The sequence below is a fragment of the Oryctolagus cuniculus genome, chromosome 6 (assembly GCF_964237555.1).
Source record: "Oryctolagus cuniculus chromosome 6, mOryCun1.1, whole genome shotgun sequence".
In the NCBI taxonomy this organism is placed as follows: domain Eukaryota; kingdom Metazoa; phylum Chordata; class Mammalia; order Lagomorpha; family Leporidae; genus Oryctolagus; species Oryctolagus cuniculus.
In genome coordinates, this window is record NC_091437.1 from 124,877,211 (window position 1) to 124,899,462 (window position 22,252).

The window sequence follows — 22,252 nt, forward strand, 5'->3', positions numbered from 1 at the left end:
AACATTTTGTAGATATGCTATAAACTAAAGTATGGTACTTTAGTTTCCTGTTGTAAACAACTAATAAACTGGATAAAACTTAAGGGGAAAGAACCCAGTTTCTAGTCTTTGAACAAAAGACAGTTCAGGACCATGATCCCTCAGAGAAGGGAAACAAATGAGATTAGCCTTAGGATTGCCTTGGCTTTCTGGCTGAAGGCACATTCCAGAACATTGAGCAGGGTGGGACATCTCAAACGGAGCTTTCTAAATTGTAGAGACAGGGATTAAAGTTTAAGGAGGCAGAAATGACTGGAAATTGTGGGATAATGTTTGCGAGAGAGAGAGAAAGCTTTGTAGAAAAAAATGCAGAAAAAGCAATGGATTTTTCTTTGAGTATATTTGCGGAATAGTAAGAAATACATGCATGATTTGAACATCCTTATGATTGGGCGATGAATGACATAAAACTGTGATCCTAATCATTCACAGACTCACACAGGGCTGGAATGCATTCACGTTCCAACTGTCATGGTATACGGTTCACATTGATCATTCAGTAAATGCAAAAGAGACCCCATAAGGGTGTCCCTCAGTTTTGGGATTAAAGTATATGTTTCTAAAAAATAGATTTAAATATATGAGTTAATTTTGATGCATGGAAAATTTTTATGCTACATGGAAAATTTTTAAATACATAAAAGCATTTTTCATAAAATGCATTTTCCACATAATATGAAAAAAATTTCACCAAAAATAAGTTCATACCTTTAATTTCATTTTTTATGAACATTTTGAAGTACCCTCATATAACAATGTCAAACATTCAGTCAAAAACTACAGGAGATGCAAAGAAATAGAAATAAACTGAGAAATTAAGACCAATAGCAGCTATATTAAATATGTTTATCTTATAAAAGTTATAACTGTGGAGCCAGTGCTGTGGCACAGCAGGTTAACGCCCTGGCCTGAAGTGCCAGCATCCCATGTGGGTGCCAGTTCTAGTCCCAGCTGCTCCTCTTCCAATCCAGCTCTCTGCTATGGCCTGGGATAGCAGTGGAAGATGGCCCAGGTCCTTGGGCCCTTGCACCCATGTGGGGGACCCGGAGGAGGCTCCTGGTTCCTGGCTTTGGATCAGCACAGCTCCGGCCATTGCGGCCATTTGGAGTGAACCAGCAGATGGAAGACCTCTCTCTCTCTCTCTCTTTCTCTCTCTCTCTCTCTCTCTGTCTCTGTCTCTATGTCTCTCTCTGTAACTCTGTCTTTCAAATAAATAAAATAAATATTTTTTTAAAAAGTTAAAACTGTTTTGAGGTACTTATAGAAAGACACACTGAGGAGAGAAAAGGAAGAGATAAAAAAGAACCCAGCTAACTCTAGAGGTGAAGACTATAACATGTGCAGTAGAGAGCTCAGTGGAATTACCAGATTAGGTATTACAGAAGAGATCAGGAAACTTGAAGACCTAATAATAGAAACATGCCAAAATTGAGCACAAATATCTTGAAAAGAGATGTTAAAATGTACAGAGCTTTAGTGAACCATAGGAAAATTAATTAAGGTTGTGAGGGTAGTTCCAACCAGTAGTATGTATTTGATCATATATTTGAAGCAGGTTAAGGTATGAACCATGTGGCTATTGGGTGATAAATTATTTGGGATTATTAATCCTTTATCTTCATAATTAAGGAGAATGAGTCATGAGGAGGTCAAGAACTTATCCAGGGGCCAGTGCTGTAATGTAGTGGGCTAAGCTTCTGCCTGCAGTGTAGGCATCCCATGTGGGTGCCAGTTCAGTCCCAGCTGCTCCTCTTCTAAACTAGCTCTCTGCTGTGGCTTGGGAAAGCAGCGGAAGATGGCTCAAGTGCTTGGGCCCCTGCCACCTGCATGGGAGACCCAGAAGAAGCTCCAGGCTCCTGGCTTCAGATAGGCTCCTGGCTTCAGAGAGGCTCAACTCCAGCCGTCGCAGCCATTTGGGGAGTGAACCAGCGGATGGAAGACCCTTCTCTCTCTATCTGTCTGTAACTCTGCCTCTCAAATAAATAAATGAAATCCTAAAAAATCAAAAAAAGGAACTTAACTAAGGTTAAAAAGATGCTCAATGAGACTTTTTCAAATGAAAGTGCCAGATAATGGTGGTTTAGCTTCCTTCTTTCTTTCCATATTGTCATACCCAGTCCTGAAAATGAGGTTTTTTGCAAACTTAGTAATCTATTTCCTCTCAATACCTATTTTAGAATTATTTATCCAGCCAAATTCACAGGGTCTTTTTTCTTTTAACTAAGGAATATTCTTAATTTTCAGCCCAATCCCATAATACTAAAAGAATAAAGAATTTTATATGTTACCAGAATGGATACTACTAAGAAACACCTAACCTATGTTGACCATGCATGGCCCCATCTATCTTCAGTTGGATGTCACTTCATTGGTACAGTTAATTCCTACTGGACACTTAAAAGTGAAATACTACTGTTGATGTAGTTTTCTTCCTTTTAGTGTCAGATATATCCCAGAGTCATTAATACTTCTTCCAAGGAGAGAAAAAATGTATAATGTTTCAGAAGTTTCAATTTTTTCCAGGCATATAGAAAATATATTCCTGTGGGTAGCTTGCAAAGATAATTAAATATGCAAAATACTGAAATCTTCAAAAACACTTTCCTTTTATTGTAGATAGTGAAAGTTTCTTTTTATAAAAAAAAAAGATTTATTTATTCCTTTGAACAGCAGAGCCACAGAGAAGCAGAAGCAGAGGCAGGGGAAGGGAAGGAGGAAGAGAAGGAGTGGTAGGGAGGGGACTGGGGAGAGGTATTTCATCTGCTGCTCCACTCCCTAGATGGCTGCAGTGACTGAAGCTGTGCTGATCCGAGGCCAGGAGCCTCCTCAGGGTCTCCCATGCGGGTGTAGGGGCTCAAGGACTGGGGCCATCTTCCACTGCACTCCCAGGCCATAGCAGAGAGTTGGATCAGAAGTGGAGCAGCCGGGACTGCACCACAGTGGACTACACCACAGTGCCAGCCCCGTGAAAGATTTCTGAGACCATTTTCTTTTAAGACGCTTTCTCTTGAGAATGAACTTCGATAATCAGGTAGAAAAATTCTAATTACATTTTTTATAACATTCCAAAATATAATATTTTCAGTCTAAGCAAGACCATGTTAATTTGGCTATATTGAGTTCCGCGCCACGGCTCACTAGGCTAATCCTCCGCCTTGTGGCGCTGGCACACCGGGTTCTAGTCCCTGTCGGGGTGCCGGATCCTGTCCCGGTTGCCCCTCTTCCAGGCCAGCTCTCTGCTATGGCCCGGGAGTACAGTGGAGGATGGCCCAAGTGCTTGGGCCCTGCACCCCATGGGAGACCAGGATAAGCACCTGGCTCCTGCCATCGGATCAGCACGGTGCACCGGCCGCAGTGCGCCAGCTGCGGCAGCCATTGGAGGGTGAACCAACGGCAAAAGGAAGACCTTTCTCTCTGTCTCTCTCACTGTCCACTCTGCCTGTCAATAAATAAATCAATAAATAAATAAAGTGAACAACTTTAAAAAAATTTGGCTATATTATTCAGGGTTGAATTAAGTGTGGCAGAAACTGAAAATCCTGAATATTGTTAGTAAGAGAAAATTAAATTTCTTTTGTCTTTCATTTGAAAGCTTGTGTGGGCATCCTAAAACTGTCATGGTCCTCCACGATGAAGTAGTATCATTGTCCATGCTAGATGGCCTTCATTGCCAGGCTTTTAAGTCATGAACCCTGCTTCAATTATTAAGTGAACCTGCATTTCAGTGAACAGAAATGACTAAATGCAAAAGAAAAGCATCCGTTAACTGTTCAAAAACTATCCAGATGTTACATCCTTTACTTTTGTCTGAAGCTAGTCCCATATTCACAGCTGGCTGCATGGAGCAGGGAGGGGGGTGTATTCTGTTTTCTTTCTTCTTTCAAGCTGTGTTCCTGGCTAAGATTTGTGGGAAAGAAGGGAAGAAGAAACAACTCAAAGAGTGGATGTTAGGGGTCATTTAGAAGTTTCTGTCACAGTAGCTTAAAATGGAATAGCATAGTTTGAATTTTGGAAGGAAATTGGAAAATCAAACTATTTTCCTTTTGGTAGGGATATCGAAATCCAAAGCTGATAAAAGTGTTTCTTGTTTGAAGTGTGGTTAAATTTTTCACAGTAAGAGATAAAGATTTGGGAGTTACCAATGCATGTGCATCGTAGTTGAAGCCACGGAGTAAGATGTTTCTGGGGACGATATACAAGAGGATGAGAAGAGACCTCTTAAATTAAATCTGGTAGCTTTTTCATCAAAACCCAAGAGTAGGACCAATGGAGGAAGCTTAGAAACATGAGAAGTAGGCGGTAAGTCAGCTTATCTTAATGACACACTTGAAATGAGTTTCAAGGTGAGTAACTACATGATGTGCTGTAGAGTCACCAAGAATAATGAGACCAAAAACAGGTGGTTAGTATGAGGTTAGTTGGCCAAAGGAGCTTTAGTTGTTAGGGAATGAATGGGGATTGAGGAAGCAGGAACCACTCCTCGAAAAATTTTCACCATACGACATGGTTGGGTGTGGATTGCTTTACAGAAATAAAGAGGAGAGGAAGGCATAATTAGAGATACAGAAAGATTCAGAATGATTTATTTGGTAAGATCACAGATGAGCAGGTTCTAAATTTTACACATTGATGTAGGATTTAACATTCAAAAGAATTATCTCTTCCTTTGGGGTGGATAAGAAACAAGAAAAGAATATATATCAATATAGATCAATTTGGTTATTTTACTTACCAGCATGCAAGTATTGTTTTTCTTTTCTTTTTTTGTTTAAAGATTTATTTTATTTATTTGAGAGTGTTACAGAGAGAGGTAGAGACAGAGAGAGAGAGGTCTTCCGTCCACTGGTTCACTCCCCAGAAGGCTACAACAGCCGGAGCTGTGCCAATCTGAAGCCAGGAGCCAGGAGCTTCTTCCGGGTCTCTCTCCCACGCGGGTGCAAGGGCCCCAGCACTTGGGCCATCCTCTACTGCTTTCCCAGGCCATAGCAGAGAGCTGGATTGGAAGAGGAGCAGCCGAGACTAGAACCGGCGCCCATATGGGATGCTGGCGCTTCAGGATAGGGCATTAACCCACTGTGCCACAGCGCCGGCCCCGCAATTATTGTTTTTCATGCACAGTTCCAGAAAATAGAAGAGGAAATTTGTAATTTACTCAGGGCAAGCTCCTTATTTCCAAGTATTATGTTCCTTCTATGAAAACAAAGCAAGATATTATACTTGACTTTTGTTTATTTTTAATCAGTTTAACATGTTATTTCAAGTTTTAAATCTAAGAAACTTTTTAAAGTCATTCTAGCCAGAGGTGCTGCATGTTGTAGGATAGTTTTAAGTAAAGGGACTTCCTACTTACTTATAACAGTAATAGTTACTCTGGAAGGTACTAGTATATTTTGAATTTCTAATTTTGAAGAATTGTGGGTTATAAACAACATGGATTACATCAGTACAGTGAATTATCTAAAATTGTTCAACTCATCTTTAGTTTGATTATCTTCAATGTTGAGCAAGTATGTTAATAATTACAGTATAAGAATTAGTAGTAATATAGAATTTTGGTGGACTTCTATATATTTGCTTTATTTATGTGATTTAGCTTAAATCCATTCCATTATAATTCATTAGACAGTTAATTTCATTGAAAAATATTAAGCATCATAGTAGACACTAATGTATAATATATAATTGTTTACATGGGGCTAAATATGATTTAAAAATATTTTCCATTTTTGGAATAGAAAAGGCTGAGAGTAACCTGAAGTAGTACATCTAAAATAAAACAACTTGAAAGTATTCAATAAGACATCAGATAACCTAATGAAAATATAGATTTATTAAATTGTTTTCTCTTTTATACATTGTAAGACAAATTGTTTTTATTTCATAACAAAAATTAAGGAAAAAAAGTATTAACTGTCTCTGCCAAATTTAAAATGATTCTGGAAATTTAAATTATAAGTTGTTTCTACTACATTATTCTGGACATTTTGGATAATTTTTGCCAGATTATGGTGGCACTTTTTATAGGTAACATTTTTTAGAAGATGTATTTATATATTTATTTTTGTTTATTTATTTTGAAAGAATTACCAAGAGAAGGGGAGAGACAGAGAAATCTTCTATCTGCTGGTTCATTCCCCAGATGGCCACAAAGGACAGAGCTGGGCCAGCCTAAGCCATTCAACCAGGTCTCCAACGATGGTGCCAGGGGCCCAAGCAGTAGGCCATTTTTCACTGCTTTTCTCAGGCCATTAGCAGGGAGCTGGATCAGAAGTAGAGCAGCCAGGACATGAACTGTTACCCATATGGGATGCCAGCATCATAAGCAGCAGTGTTACTCACTACAGCATATTGCCAGCCCCAGTACGTAACTTGTTAAAATTTAGTCTCCCAAAGGACTTGGCAGACATTAGATGATCATTTGATATGTTAGTCATACTGCAGGCTAGACTTGGAGCCATAGACTTGAGTTCCTTAACACTTAGGTTGTTTTAATATTTCATAGAACATTCTTGTTTTGTTTTGTTTTGTTTTTTTACATTTAATATTATTTTTTTACTTTTATTTAATGAATATAAATTTCCAAAGTACAGAATATTGATTACAATGACTTCCCCCCCATAACGTCCCTCTCACCCGCAACCCTCCCCTTGCCCACTCCCTCTCCCCTTCCATTCACATCAAGATTCATTTTCGATTCTCTTTATATACAGAAGATCAGTTTAGCATACATTAAGTAAAGATTTCAACAGTTTGCTCCCACACACAAACATAAAGTGAAAAATACTGTTTGAGTACTAGTTATAGCATTAAATCTCAATGTACAGCACACTAAGGACAAAGATCCTACATGAGGAGTAAGTGCACAGTGACTTCTGTTGTTGACTTAACAAATTGACACTCTTTTTTATGGCCTCAGTAATCACCCTAGGCTCTTGTCATGAGCTGCCAAGGCTATGGCAGCCCCCTGGGTTCACTGACTCTGGTCATTTTTGGACAAGGCCATGGTCAAAGTGGAAGTTCTCTCCTCCCTTCAGAGAAAGGTACCTCCTTCTTTGATGACCCATTCTTTCCACTGGGATCTCACTCTTGGAGATCTTTCATTTAGGTTTTCCCCCCCCCCCCCAGAGTGTCTTGGCTTTCCATGCCTGAAATACTCTCATGGGCATTTCAGCCGGATCCGCCTGCCTTAAGGGCTGATTATGAGGCCAGAGTGCTGTTAGGACATCTGCCATTCTATGGGTCTGCTGTGTATCTCACTTCCCATGTTGGATCATTCTCTCCCTTTTTGATTCTATCAGCTAGTATTTGCAGACACTATTCTTGTTTATGTGATCCCTTTGGTTCTTAGTCCTATCATTACGATCAATTGTGAACAGAAATTGATCACTGGGACTAGTGAGATGGCATTGGTACATGCCACCTCGATGGGATTGAATTCGAATCCCCTGGTATGTTTCTAACTCTACTGTTTGAGGTAAGTCAGCTTGAGCATGTCCCGAATTGCACATCTCTTCCCTCTCTTGTTCCCACTCTTATATTTAACAGCAATCACTTTTCAGTTGTTTCAGCACTTAAGAAGAATTGTGTATTGATTACAGTATTAATTAAGTAGAACAAACAAAAAAAAATACTAAGAGGGATAACATATTAAGCTGCTCATCAACAGTCAGGGTGAGGGCTGATCAAGTCACCATTTCTCATAGTGTTCATTTCACTTTAACAGGTTTCCTTTTTGGTGCTCAGTTAGTTGTCACCTATCAAGGAGAACAAGTGGTATTTGTCCCTTTGGGATTGGCTTATTTCACTCAACATAATGTTTTCCAAATTCCTAACAGGGATCACTTTTCAGTTAAAATTTAAACACCTAAGAATAATTGTGTGTTAATTACAGAGTTCAACCAATGGTACTAGAAAAAAAAAAATACTAAAATGGATAAAGTATTACATTGTACGTCAACCGTGAGGACAAGAGCTGATCAAGTCACTGTTTCTCACAGTGTCCATTTCACTTCAACAAGTTTCCCCTTTGGTGCTCAGTCAGTTGTCGACAATCAGGGAGAACATATGATATTTGTCCCTTTGGGACTGGCTTAATTCACTCAGCATGATGTTTTCCAAATTCCTCCATTGTGTTGCAAATGACTGGATTTTGTTGTTTCTTACTGCAGTATTGTATTCTAAAGAGTACATATTCCATAATTTCTTTATCCAGTCTACTGTTGATGGGCATTTAGGTTGGTTCCAGGTCTTGGCTATTGTGAATTGTGCTGCAATAAGCATTAGGGTGCAGACCGCTTTTTTGTTTGTCAACTTAAACTCCTTTGGGTAAATTCCAAGGAGTGGGATGGCTGGGTCGAACGGTAGGGCTATATTCAGGTTTCTGAGGAATCTCCAGACTGACTTCCATAGTGGCTTGACCAGTTTGCATTCCCACCAACAGTGGGTTAGTGTCCCTTTTTCCCCACATCCTCGCCAGCATCTGTTGTTGGTAGATTTCTGTATGTGAGCCATTCTAACTGGGGTGAGGTGAAACCTCATTGTGGTTTTGATTTACATTTCCCTGATTGCTAGTGACCTTGAACATTTTTTCATGTGTCTGTTGGCCATTTGGATTTCCTCTTTTGAAAAATGTCTATTGAGGTCCTTGGCCCATCTCTTAAGTGGGTTGTTTGTTTTGTTTTTGTGGAGTTTCTTGATCTCTTTGTAGATTCTGTTTATTAACCCTTTATCTGTTGCATAGTTTGCAAATATTTTTTCCCATTCTGTCAGTTGCCTCTTCACTCTCCTGACTGTTTCTTTTGCAGTACAGAAACTTCTCAATTTGATGCAATCCCAAATGTTAATTTTGGCTTTGACTGCCTGTGCCTCCCGGGTCTTTTCCAGAAACTCTTTGCCTGTGCCAATATCTTGCAGGGTTTCTCCAATGTTCTCTAATAACTTGATGGTGTCAGGTCGTAGATTTAGGTCTTTAATCCATGTTGAGTGGATTTTTGTGTAAGCTGTAAGGTAGGGGTCTTGCTTCATGCTTCTGCACGTGGAAATCCAGTTTTCCCAGCAGCATTTATTGAATAGACTTTCCTTGCTCCAGGAATTGGTTTTAGATCCTTGATCAAATATAAGTTGGCTGTAGATGTTTGGGTTGATTTCTGGTGTTTCAATTCTGTTCCATTGGTCTATCCATCTGTTTCTGTACCAGTACCATGCTGTTTTGATTACAACTGCCCTGTAGTATGTCCTGAAATCTGGTATTGTGATGCCTCCAGCTTCGTTTTTGTTGTACAAGATTGCTTTAGCTATTCGAGGTCTCCTGTGTCTCCATATAAATTTCAGCATCATTTTTTCTAGATCTGAGAAGAAGGTCCGGAAGAGTTTCTGCTGCTGTTTCCTCCCCTACTCTTCCTTGAATCTGCAGTATCTCCATTTTTATTAAACTGCCTCTCCCCGGACTATCAGTGTGCTCCCTTCCTATTCCGCCATCTTGCCTCCTCCCCCCATTCTTGTTTTGTTAAACATTCTTTGATCATTTGAGGATAATCTCTGATAGCTATATCTATCAGTAGTGCTAATCAGTTGGCATTTACTATATATGTGTATGTCTTGCATTGCTAGTGTTCATTTTAGGACTCACCTAAATTATCAGTTCATAAAGAAATGTAATGACAGTTTTTAATGTGTCTCCCTCTGTGTTCTGTTGGTGTAGAATATATGGTAGTTAGATTTGTTGCCTGGTTCCAAGAATGTGTTCAGGTTGTTAAGCAAATTAAGTTTACTGTTTTAACTTTTTGTTTTTTTTTTTTGAAAGATTTTACTTATTTATTTGAGAGGTAGAGTTACAGATACTGAGAGGGAGAGACAGAGAGAGATCTTCCTTCCACTGTTTCACTCCCAGAATGGCCACAACAGCCAGAACTGGGCCAACCTGAAGCCAGGACAGGTACACACACACACACACACACACACATGCACGCACGCATCCACAGACAGACATCGATCTTCCATCTTCTAGTTCACTTCCCAAATGACCGCAATAGCCGGGCCTACGCCCATTCAAAAGCCAAAGGCCAAGAACTCCATCTAGATTTCCTGTGTGGGTGGCTGTCATGTGCTTCCTTCCAGAAGGCACATTAGCAGGAAGCTGGAATTGGGAACAGAGCCAGGATTTGGACAAGGAACTCCTGTATGGGATGTGAACATCCAAAATGTCCTCTTAACCATTGCACCAAATTCTTGCCCATGATTTCATTTATTATGTTCCAATTTTGCCTCTCATTTTTTGTCAAAGGTAGGGTGTAGACTCTATTAAATTTTGTCATTTAGGAGATAAATTAATGTTAAGAAATTACTTCTAGTTTTACCTCCAATTGGACTTACTTTACTTTGATTACTTTTAATACTATTTTACTCCCTTTCAACATGTTTACCAAAGCCTGTATCAAAACAAAACAAAATGAAAATGCCCAAAACACTGTTGATTACATTCAACAGAGCTGAGGAATCTCGCATTTTGTAAAAAGCATTATTAAATACTAAGGGAGAATATATTAAATCTAAAGAACACAGGCTGGCGCCACGGCTCACTAGGCTAATCCTGTACCTGAGGTGCCGGCACCCTGGGTTCTAGTTCCAGTTGGGTCGCCTGATTCTGTCCTGGTTGCTCCTCTTCCAATCCAGCTCTCTGCTGTGGCCCGGGAATGCAGTGGAGGATGGCCCAAGTGCTTGGGCCCTGCACCCACATGGGAGACCAGGAGAAACACCTGGCTCCTGGCTTCGGATTAGTGCAGCTCTGGCCGTAGTGTCCTTTTAGGGGGTGAACCAACAGAAAAGGAAGACCTTTCTCTCTCTCTCTCTCTCTCTCTCTAACTCTGCTTCTCAAAAAAAAAAAAAAAAAAAAATCTAAAGAACACAGATTGGGGCCTGCGTTGTGGTGAAGTCACTGCCTGGGACACCAGCATCGCATATGAGGGCCAATTTTTGAGTCCCAACTGTTCTGTTTCTGATCTAGCTCCCTGCTAATGCCCCTAAGAAACAGCAACTGGTGGCCTAAGTACTTTGAACACTGCCACCCACAAGGGAGACCTGGATAGAGTTCCAGGTTCCTGGCTTTGGCCTGCCCCCGGCCTGGCTGTTGTTGCCATTTGGGGAGTGAACAGGAATGGAAGATTTTCTCATTCTGTTTCTCTTTCTTTCACTCTTTCTTCAAATGAATAAAAGTAAATCTTAAAATGAATGCAGGCCATTTTAAAATATTTTGAGCATTATAATAGTGGTCTTCAAATTTTTTTCCTTAGTGTATTTCTATCAGTACTATTTTTGAGTAAGCATTCATAGTATATCATTTAATTATTTACATATTAAGTATATGTATCTCTTTATTATAAAGTATATAAGATAATTTAACCTTATGAACATTTTAATCTTGTTATTCTGGTAGAATTTAAATAATACAGCAATATTTCTGTGAAAAAATGTACCCCAGTTTTCAAATATTCTTTAATGCTTTGTTATGTTAGCTTTTTTTTTTTAAGATTTATTTTATTTATTTGAAAGGCAATGTTACACAGAGAAAGAGAGAGAGATCTTCCATCTGCTGATTCACTCCCCAAATAGTCTCAAGGGCTTTGGCAAATACGTGGGCCAGGCCAAAGCCAGGAGATAGGGGCTTCTTCCAGGTCTCTCTTGTAGGTACAGGTGCCCAAGGAGTTGGGCCATTTTCCACTGCTTTCTCAGACAGGGAGCTGGATCAGAAGTCGAGCAGCTAGAACTTGAACCAGAGCCCATGTGGGATGCTGGCATTGCAGGCAGTGGTTTTACTGGTTACACCACAATGCTGGTTCCAACGTCTAGTTTTTAATTCAGTTTATGTGAGTAGTTGATTTTCATGGTTTTCATAATTGAAAGATCACCTCACTAACATACATAGATCCGAGAGGGAGAAAGGACATCATTGACTGCACTTGGGATACTTATTTTTTAGTTTCATCATTTTGCAGTGATCTGTGCTGGTAAATTTCCATCTCCCTATATGCATAAGATAATTATTGCAACTTAATGGAAAGGTATTGCTCTTCTCTTAAATAGGTTAGGTTTGTCTTTAACCCATAAAACTGGGTGTTTGTCTTTTCATGAATATTTCTAAAGTATGTATTCATATTGTGAGGATTAATTTAGTTAAAAATAGATCACAATATTCGAGATTCTACTTAGTTATGTATATGTAAACTTACAGAACATCACATTAACTGAAAACAAATGAAGGATTGAAGAGCCACTGCCAGTTACTCCTCCTCCTTGTTCTAAGTCCACCCACTTCCTTTAGTATGCGGAACATAGTATTATCTATGGCCTTCTGACACAACGAAGACTGGCCCCAGTGCCAGCCTCCTTTACTGAATATTAGTAAAGTCATACTTAGATAAAGGTAAACTAACAGTTTTCCTAACAGCCCTATGGATAGTCTTGGAGTTTTGTGGGCCACATTTGTGAATGGCTCTGCTGTTTTGGAATGTAGTTATCCAGGTTACCTCAAGAAAGCCTCTTGGGGCCTAGGTTGGAGATCTTTTGAACAGTTTGTGCATTGGTTACCAACTTGTCTGATGAGACAGACACATATGTAACAAGTTCCTGGGATTTATTACTTACAGATAGATAGGAAGGAACAACAGAAGCCTCCGATTCATTGTAGCTGTCGCTTAAGGCTCAGCATAACGGCTTGGGGCATATGGTTTCTCCTCTGTGCATGCACTATGTGTACTGCAGTTGAGAGACCCCAGAAAATGATTAGCTCTGGCTTTTATATCCCAGGGCCTTATGACTTGTCAACTAAAGCATTGAAGAGTCGTGTTTCTAGGTGCCTGTCCTTCACCATCTTAGGATATTGCGTTTCCAGCACATTCGGTAATTATTCTTGAGACCTACAAGCTAAAATGAGGGGAAAACTGGGTTAGTTCAGAAACAAAGGTGCAAGGTTTTGACTGGCATAGTTAAATAAATCTTGAGTGAAGAAAATATCTGAGGAATATAAAAAATTGATAATATTTCTAAATCTGCGCAGTCAGGCAGTATCTCAGTGGGATAATGAGCAGTGACTATGGTAATGGAAGCACTGAGAACCCAGTGAGCTAGAAGGTGATGAGATTGAGTTAAGCTAAGGAATAGGGAAATAAGCCTTGATGATATGCTTAAAGCATCTTGGAGATCTGTGCAGGCTATGCTATGATGGTCTTAGAATAGGGTAGATAAAACAAACATATTATCTACCCCCCACTCTATATTGTGATTCTTTTACTGAGGAATGGACTTTTTTTTTTAATTAAAAAGGATTGTTTGATTGTGCGATGCAGGAACTGTATTAATGATTTTAAGTAAAAAATAAAAACATGGTTAGAGAGTATACTAATTGTTGATTATCACAACCAAAATGATAAGAAAGGCAAAGACCAGTCATTTTCTTAGAATTGTTTAGTACCAGAGACCCGACACTACTGTCATTCTGTGTTGGATTAACTTACCTAGATTTACCTAGATTTCTTGACATAAGGTACATGGCTATGGTGGCTCTGAACTCACAGCCTTAATTTTCTGGGGTCAAAGAAAATCAGATATTATTCATTGTCTTTTGAAAATGTACCTAAGGTGACCAGAGCTGTGGCATAGGTGGTAAAGCCACTACTTGCAGTGCCATCATCCATCTGGGCTCTGGTTAGAGTCTGGCTGCTCCACTTCTGATCCAACTCTCTACTATGGCCTGGGAAAGCAGTAGAAGATGGCCCAAGTCCTTGGGCCCCTGTACCCACGTGAGAGACCTGGAGGAAGCTCCTGGCTTCGGATCAGCACAGCTCCAGCCATTGCAGCCATTTGGGGAGTGAGCCAGTAGATAGAAGACTTCTCTGTCTGTCTGTCTCTCTCTCTCTCTCTTCCTCTGCCGCTCTGTAACTTTTGCCTTTCAAATAAATAAATAAATCTTTAAAAAAAAAAAAAAGAAGAAAAGAAAATATACTTGAGGAAGATTTTGATTGACCTGTCTTGGATCATGTGTCCACATCTTGGACAGTCACTGTTCTTAGGGAGGTGAGGCACTATGGTTGGCACACTATTGGCCAGGTTGGGTTATGTTTCTACTTGTGTTCAGGGGTATGAGATACAATACCAGAAATGTAAGTATAGAAGAAGTATGGCTTATGAGGATAATTTTTGTGTTAGTCCACTTTCCACTTTGTATCTATGAATTTTTTATTTTACAATTAGTCACAGCAGATGTGTGAAACAGAACACTTGGAGTAAGCCATATTCACACATTTCTGTTTTGATAGAAGGTAAGGGTTATAAAGATACTATACATGTTAACCAGAGATCAGGAGAAAAAAAATCTAGGGAAAGACATGGTATACATAAGACACAATGTGGACTTTACAACAAGTTTTCTTCAAGCAAAGGTTTATTTAGTTGGGGCATAGTTTCGGGGTGTGTGTGTGTGTGTGTGTGTGTGTGTGTTAAACATTAGTTTATTTGAAAGGCAGAATTAGAGAGAGAGAGGTATCTTTCATCTACTGGTTCACTCCCTAAATGGCTGCAATGGCTAGGGCTACTGCAGTCCAAAGCCAGAAGCCTGAATTCCATCCAGGTCTCCCACATGGGTGCAAGGGTCCAAGGATGTGGGCTGTCTTCTGCTGGTTTCCCAGATGTGATAGCAGAGAGCCGGACTGAAAGTGGAGCAGCTGGTACTCTGACCATTACCCATATGGGAAGCCGTTGTTGTACAAGGAGACAACCTGTTGTGCCACGAAAATGGCCCCTAGAATGTGTTTTTTGTTGTATAGTTTTGAACAGTACAGGTCTGCTTTGTGCACTTAATTTTCCAATGTTATCTGTTTCATTTTTAAAGGATTTTTCCCAGAATTTCATTAATTTGAGTTACCATAACATGTGATTTAAACTGTTACGCCAGTAATTTGAAAGCTCTCTAAGAGTACATTGTGATGTTAAGAAGTACATTGAAAGTTTTTCAAATATGGATTTCTTTGGAAATAAGTTTCTTCTTTTTTATATGAACTGGCAAGAATTCAGCAGAAATTCAACCAAATTGTTTTGCATGCAGTCTTTCACCCCCTTTTAGCAGTCAGAACAAGATTATAGTTTCCAGATGAAATTTTGAATGTCACATAGTGATGACATATATTTTCCTAGTTGGCTCAGCATGAGATGCAATTTTGCATGCCATGTCACGCTGACTTGCAGAATCCAAAAGCCATTATTTCCCAAGGGGCTTTCAAGAGTGATAGTATAGAACATAGCTTGTATTTTGATGAAAAGTCTCAGGCTTTATTGCAATTCTTTAGTAAATTGCTTTAAACATTAAATATTATATAATCTTTAGAAATTTAACAGCGTATTAACCATATAAAATCACTTTCTCTTTATTTAAATTTCTATTGCCAAATAAAGTTGCTAAAATAATCAATATAAAATATATAGAGATAATTAGAAAGATATGAGAGGTAAGCCAGTAGACTGGGAGCAAAATCCCCAGGGTTTATTATTATTATTATTAATTTAGTTCAAAGGGGGAAAGAGAGAAAGAGAACTCTCCAATCTGCTGGTTCATGCTCCAGATGATTATAGTGGGAGCTGGGCTTCAGTGCAGGTCTTCTCGGTGGATAGCATGGACCCAACTATTTGAGCCATTGTCTGCTGTCTCCCAGGACGTGCATTAGCAGGAAGCTGGAAGTGGAAATGGAGCTGGGACATAAACCCAGGCAATCTGATGTGAGATGCAGGCATTTGGCCAGTGGCTTAACTGCTATACCAAATGACCTTCCTTATAGATCACAGTTTTAATGTTTGAATCTTAAAAGGAAAGCTGTTTATATAGAAGACCAACTCTATACTAAGTAAAGATCTCTACAGTTCGCACCCACACAGACACACAAAGTACCTCCATATTCCTAAAGCTGTACCTATTAAATTTATATTTATTAAATAAAAGCTTTCTAAATAAATAAATTAATAAATTAAATTTAAAGAAAGCTGTAAACCTCACATGTGGTGAGGTTAACAGCCCTTGATATTCTTTCTTTTCCTATTTAGATCCCAGCTATCTGCAAGTTGCCCTAAAACCTAGTATATCAGTTCTTGGCTACATATTTTTTATTTAAGATCGATGATCCTTGTCTAAACAAGATAAGAATCGGAGAACTCAGAGGGCTTCCATAGCCTTGGAAACGCATGACTGGAGCATAGGGAGATTACTGATGCCATAGACAGGAGTGTCAATTGGTAAAGTCAACAACAGGAGTCACTGTGCAGTTACTCCTCATGTAGGATCTCTGTCCTTAATGTGCTGTGCATTGAGATTTAATGCTATAACGAGTACTCAAACAATATATTTCACTTTGTGTTTCTATGGGGGTGCAAACTGTTGAAATCTTTACTTAATGTATACTAAACTGATCCTCTGTAAAAAAAAAAAAAAAAAGAATTATCAACTCCCAACTTGACTCTCACTGGGATTAAACATGACAATAGGTCTGATCTGATTTCATCATCATTTAAAAAAAATCATCTATTATTTTTCACTTTGTTTCTGTGTGGGAGCAAACTGTTGAAATCCTTACTTAATGTATACTAAGCTGATCTTCTGTATATTAAGATAATCGAAAATGAATCTTGATGTGAATGGAAGGGGAGAGGGAGTGGGAAAGGGGAGGGTTGTGGGTGGGAGGGACGGTATGGGGGGGAAGCCATTGTAATCCATAAATCGTACTTTGGAAATTTATATTCATTAAATAAAAGTTAAAAAAAAAAGATTGATGATCCTTTTTTATTTGTCTGACATTAATCTTCTTTTTCTCTATTTAAAAGGTGTCTCATATCTAATTGTTTTTAGTATCTCTGCTTAGATGTCTTACTGTCGCTCCCCCATTCGCGGAGGAACGACACTGGACCCTGCGCTGTTCTTTTGTCTGCTCGGCCCTTTCTGGGTTTGCTGCTGGTCCTTCCCGGGTTGGCTGCCAACCCCTCCACCTCCGTGGAGGGGCGGCTCCCCCTGCCACTTTCCCCACTTCCGCGGAGGAGCGGCACACCGCCGGCCGGCTCTCTCGGGGGCTGCACAGGTGTTCTTTCAGATGTTCCTGGTGCATGTTGTCTCTCTCCTCCTTTATAGTCCTCTTCCACCAATCCCAACTCTGCTACCCACATGCCGAGCACACTGCTCTCCTCCAATCAGGAGCAGGATCAGCTCCTGCAGCTTATCAGTCAAGTTGGCGAGAGGCAGCTGCGTAGAAGTTGTTTGGTCCTTTCTCAGCGCCATATTGTGGGAGAGCAGATGCATAGAATAAGTCTTAATTCCAGTAACTTAGTCTAGTCTCAGTTGCTCCCCACATCTTACCAAGCACTCAAGCCTAACATCCTTTTCCGCTTGCCTTGTAAATCTGTACAACTTTGAACCTCTCCTTCCATCACTGTTGACCATGTTACTCAAGGCTGGCATCTAGGATTCACCCTCATTATCTCTTTTTCTTGTCCACTCTGCTTCCAACTTGTATCTTAAATCTTACTATGTCTTTGTATATCATGTCCCCGACAAGCCACATCATTTCTTGTGCAGAACAGTGCAAGGGTATTCTAACTATTTTCATTGGTTTAATCCATCTTTATTTCATCCTGATTTCACTTACCCCGTTCCATTTTTCCAGATGAAAAAAACTTCTTACTAAAAGTCTAAAGTGGGTCATATCATTCTATGTTTAAAATGTGTTAGTTGCTCCTTATTAAACTTTAGATAAAACCCAAACCCCTCACTGTGGCTTCTGACATTTGACCTTTTCTCAAGTGTATCTGAGTGTTCTGTTCCAACTTTTGTCAGTTTTCTCTACATCAATCCTCTTGCATTTGCTCATACATTTCATGCTTCTTCTCTGGGGTCTTTTGCATATGCTGTTTCTATAGTTCCCATTATTTTATTTCTCTCTTCATAGCTATGTACTTATTTTATACTCCAAGTCTTACACTCCCAAATGTTTTTTGGGTGAGGAGTAGAGACAGGGTCCTCCTCTCTAGAATATATGTTAGGGACCTTTATGACTTGTTCACTTTAGTATTTCCTCAATGTAACAGCTATCTCTGGCACTGAGCAGACATGTAATAAATAGTATTTACATGAATGAATAAAATCTTTTTCTCTTTTGCTGTTTTTTATTGAGGAGCAGAAAAATGACATTCCTTAATCCTTTCTACCACCTGCCCTTTAATGGATTTAAATTTCTGTCCTTTTCATTTGTTTTCCCAGGTTTACCAATTATATTTATCAAAGATTCAGGTGGTGGTAGAAGCTTGTGGTACAATTTCAATTGGTGTACATAATCTTTCAGTCCTCTTACATCAGAAATTTCGATATGTTTTTAAAATGTTAAATTATAATCCAAGTATATGAAGGACGCTGAGGTAGAATTTTACCTTTAGTCGCTCAGTCAATAAATGTAATCTTAGGTTTCTATCATGTTCTTTTTCTCATAGATACGATTCTAAGAATATAGTTTGTGATGTTCTTAAGTTTGTGCTAAGTGCTTTGGGAAACTTAGCTAGCATATGCCATTGCTTCAGTTGTGAATTTTAGGTTCTAACTGGAAGAAGAAAAGTAAAATGCAATAAGATGGGCTTTTTAGAACTCAGCAAAATTTAGGGATAGAAACCAGTAGCACAAACTTTTAGAATTGGAAAAGTTTTCTCTGCAGAAGTACAACTTGAGATTGCTGAAATGGACTGAGTTTGGAGCCGACAAGAGAGGGCAGTTACTTGGATGGGAAAAACAGGGTTAAGACATTGATTGGGGTGGTGAGGTTATCAAAAAACTGTACTTCTACGATTTTTAAAATTTTTTCGTATCATCCATTTCTTCTTTAGAATGTAAGCTTCTCAAAGGTGTGACCCCATCTTATATGTGTTTATTTCTCCAGAACCTATCCACAAGTAGGCACTCAGTAGTGCTTTTGAATTGAGCTAAGCAGCTTTTCTATAGCTTCTCAGAAATCTTGGAAGAAGCCAGCATTTTGCTTTATCTCATCTTCAAGTGTTTTCCCAGCCACATGAGTGGAATAGAAGAATAGCAGTATAGTAAGATTCACAAATACATCTTGTTTGCCTTTATTCCTGTTGTTTTGAAATTCCCTAAATCCTTCTGAGATCTCCTAAGATTTGAGGAAATAAGGGATTGGGAGAAAGCTAGCAGAGAATGATCCCTTCTGCAGTTCCACAACCCAGTATTTTTGCCAGTTTTTAACCTTCATGGAATAATAACACAGACATCGCAGAGAGAGCACTGCAAAGAGGCATGGACGAAGAACTCAAGGAGACAGGAGGAGGCCAGATTTTATTGGGACTTATAAACCATTGCAAGAACTTAATGGTAGTAAAAGTAAGATGGGATGCCATAGAAGGGTTTGAATAACTTTTGGGTTATTTTACTAGTATCTCTCTGGATGCTGTGTTTAGAAGAACTTGCAGGGTTGAAAGTACATAAGTAGGTCAATCAATTGCCATATAGCCATTGCCATTGAGTGTGCCTGTGATTGTGGTTACACGGACCAGGTTAGTTTCCAAGAGGATACAAGGTCAAATTCAGTGTCTATTTTGAGATAAAGTCAGTAAGATTGTGGTAATTGTTAGTATGTGTGATTAAAGGAGAGGAGTCATTTTTTCCCCTCCTGACATACAGAAAAATAAGACTTGAAGGCCGGTAATATGAAGAATATGGAGGCAGAGGGAAACTCAAGAGTTTTATTTTGGCCATGGTAAGCTTGAAATTTCCCTTGACTATCCAGATATAGATATCAGTTGGGCATTAGATAAATAGTCTAGAGTTCAGAGGATAAATCCAGACTGCTCCCTGGAAACAGAATCTTTGTAGAGGTTGCGTAAATCCATGACTTTGAGTGAGATCATCTGAGAAGAGAGTGCTTGTAGAGAAGAGAAATGGTCCAAGGACTGAACTCTTGGACCTTCCACCATTCAGAAGTCTGGAAAACAAAGAACTAGTAAGAAAACGGAAAAGGATCTGCCAGTGAAGTTGGAGGGGAACATAGAGAGGAAGTGAAGAAAGTGTTTCCAGGAGGTGGTAATGACCCACTGTTTCAGCTGTTAGTGTTGTCGGATAGCTCTAAAAAAAATACCAGAGTCTCAGTGATTCAACACAGTAGAATTCGTTTCTTGGTCAAAGAAAGATGATTATTACATTCACAGTCTGGTAGCGCTCCTCCAGCAGTGAGTCAGGCACTTTCCATTTAGTCACTCTGCTGGTCCTGAGGGCCTCATGCTCAGAGAACAGCTTTAGGAGATTTGGGAGATTTTGCTAATGATGTAACATGAGTTCTGGATGGCAGAACCCAGGAGATTCCAATGTTGTAGAGTGAGAGATGTGGTCAGATGAGGGTTTCCTGAATCTGCTGGGTGATGAGAATCAAATCTTTCTTTTTTTTTTTTAAGATTTACTTATTTATTGAAAAGCAGAGTTTTACAAGGGGCAAGTGGAGAGACAGAGAGCGAGATCGTCCACCTGCTGATTGACTTCCCAAATGGCTACAATAGCTGGAACAGGGCCAGTCCAGAGCCAGAAACCAGGAACTTCCTCCAGGTCTCCCATGTGGGTTCAGGGACCTAAGTACTAGGGTCCTCTTCCACTGCTTTTCTAGGCACTTTAGCAGTGAGTTGGATCAGAAATGTAGCAGATGGCTCTCAAACCAACACCCATATGGGATACTGGCATCACAGGCAGAAGCTTTACCCACTACACGACAATGTTATGGGTGTTGAGAACCTTAATTATCTGAGGTGCTCTCAGAATTTTTGGGCTTCACTCAGTTGCTGATGTAAATGGAAGATAAAGGGTATGAAGGCATTACACTGAGGTTTATAAAGCAGAATTAGATGACAAGGCTGCGGGGAGCGAGAGGGAGTGAGATATGGTATTTCCAGGATTACTTAGGTTGTGTGGCTTTCTTACTTTATAACAATACAGGAGTATATGTATCAGACACCATTTGCAGACCCTCTCAATCAGTTGTGCAAAATTTAACTATTTCCTGTAGCAGTTACAGAACTTAATTTGTCTTTGATTCTCATTTCTATTGGGTTAAAGAAGTAAAGTAAATACAGGGTCAATTGAGAGTCTCCTGGAGTTGTGGCTGATCTTCAGGGGAGTGATACTGAGACAGGAATTTGACTCATACCTGGATTCTATGTCATCATCCCCTCTCTCAGGCAATAAAAATAGAATGCTGGAGCAATCCTTAGAAGTGGGAACCTCTGTTAATCCCTGAGCATTTGAAACAAGTTTGAGGAAATGAAATTTAAATGATACAATCAATAATACATCTTTATTATATACTTACAATGATTGTAATTACATAGGACAACTTAAGTCACCAAATAAAATGCAATTTCTAGGCCTAGAAGTTTTCTTTTTACCACATGGACCCCCACAAAGTAGTGAAGGATCAGAACTTATTTTTCGTTTCTCCACTTAAAAGTAAAAAATCAAACATAGGTCAAATAAATATTTTTCATGAATTTATTTTTTAAAAAATTTGGACGATGTATTGGGATCAAATTAAATTCAAACCAAGTTTTCTGTATTACTAATCAAATAAAATGGGAATATTTGGGGTGTATTAACATGACCGTTCCCCAGTTGGTCTCTTTGTTTCCATTCTTTTCCACTAATGATAAGATCACTTTGGTATTAATGTAACTTCGGAGGCCCTCCTGCCATGGCCGATGTGGAAGATGACGAGTAGATCTGCATCCTGTCCTCTCACTCCGGGAGCACACTCTCTGAAGAAGTGGCCATGTGGGGCTGGGACATGAAGTGCAACACACGCACCATCTGCAGGGTCCAGGTGATGGATGCCTGTCCTAGATGTCAAGCTGAAAACAAACACGATTGTGTTGTGGTCTGGGGAGAATGGGATCATTGCTTTCACAACTGCAGCATGTCCCTGTGGGTGAAGCAGAAGAATCACTGCCCTCTCTGACAGCAGGGCTACGTGGTCTGAGCGCGCCAGAGGCCTTCCCAGTGCCATTGTTTGGAGCCCTGGTGGATCTTGTTTCCAAGTGCCCTACAAAGGCTGCAACACTGCAGGGATTAACTCTTCCAACAGGAGGCCGAGGGTCTGTAGGCCTGTTGGACAATCAGAGGTCTGGGTTAGCATTTTGTCAATCTTAT

General features: G+C 39.6%; 1 protein-coding gene and 1 pseudogene across 18 annotated transcripts in view; both read left to right on the plus strand.

Moving 5' to 3' along the window:
- The window catches only part of VPS13B (vacuolar protein sorting 13 homolog B), a 778,478-nt gene that overhangs the window by 306,171 nt on the left and 450,055 nt on the right, over positions 1 to 22,252 (plus strand). The window lies entirely within an intron of this gene.
- LOC138849949 (RING-box protein 2 pseudogene) lies at positions 21,670 to 22,225 on the plus strand (annotated as a pseudogene).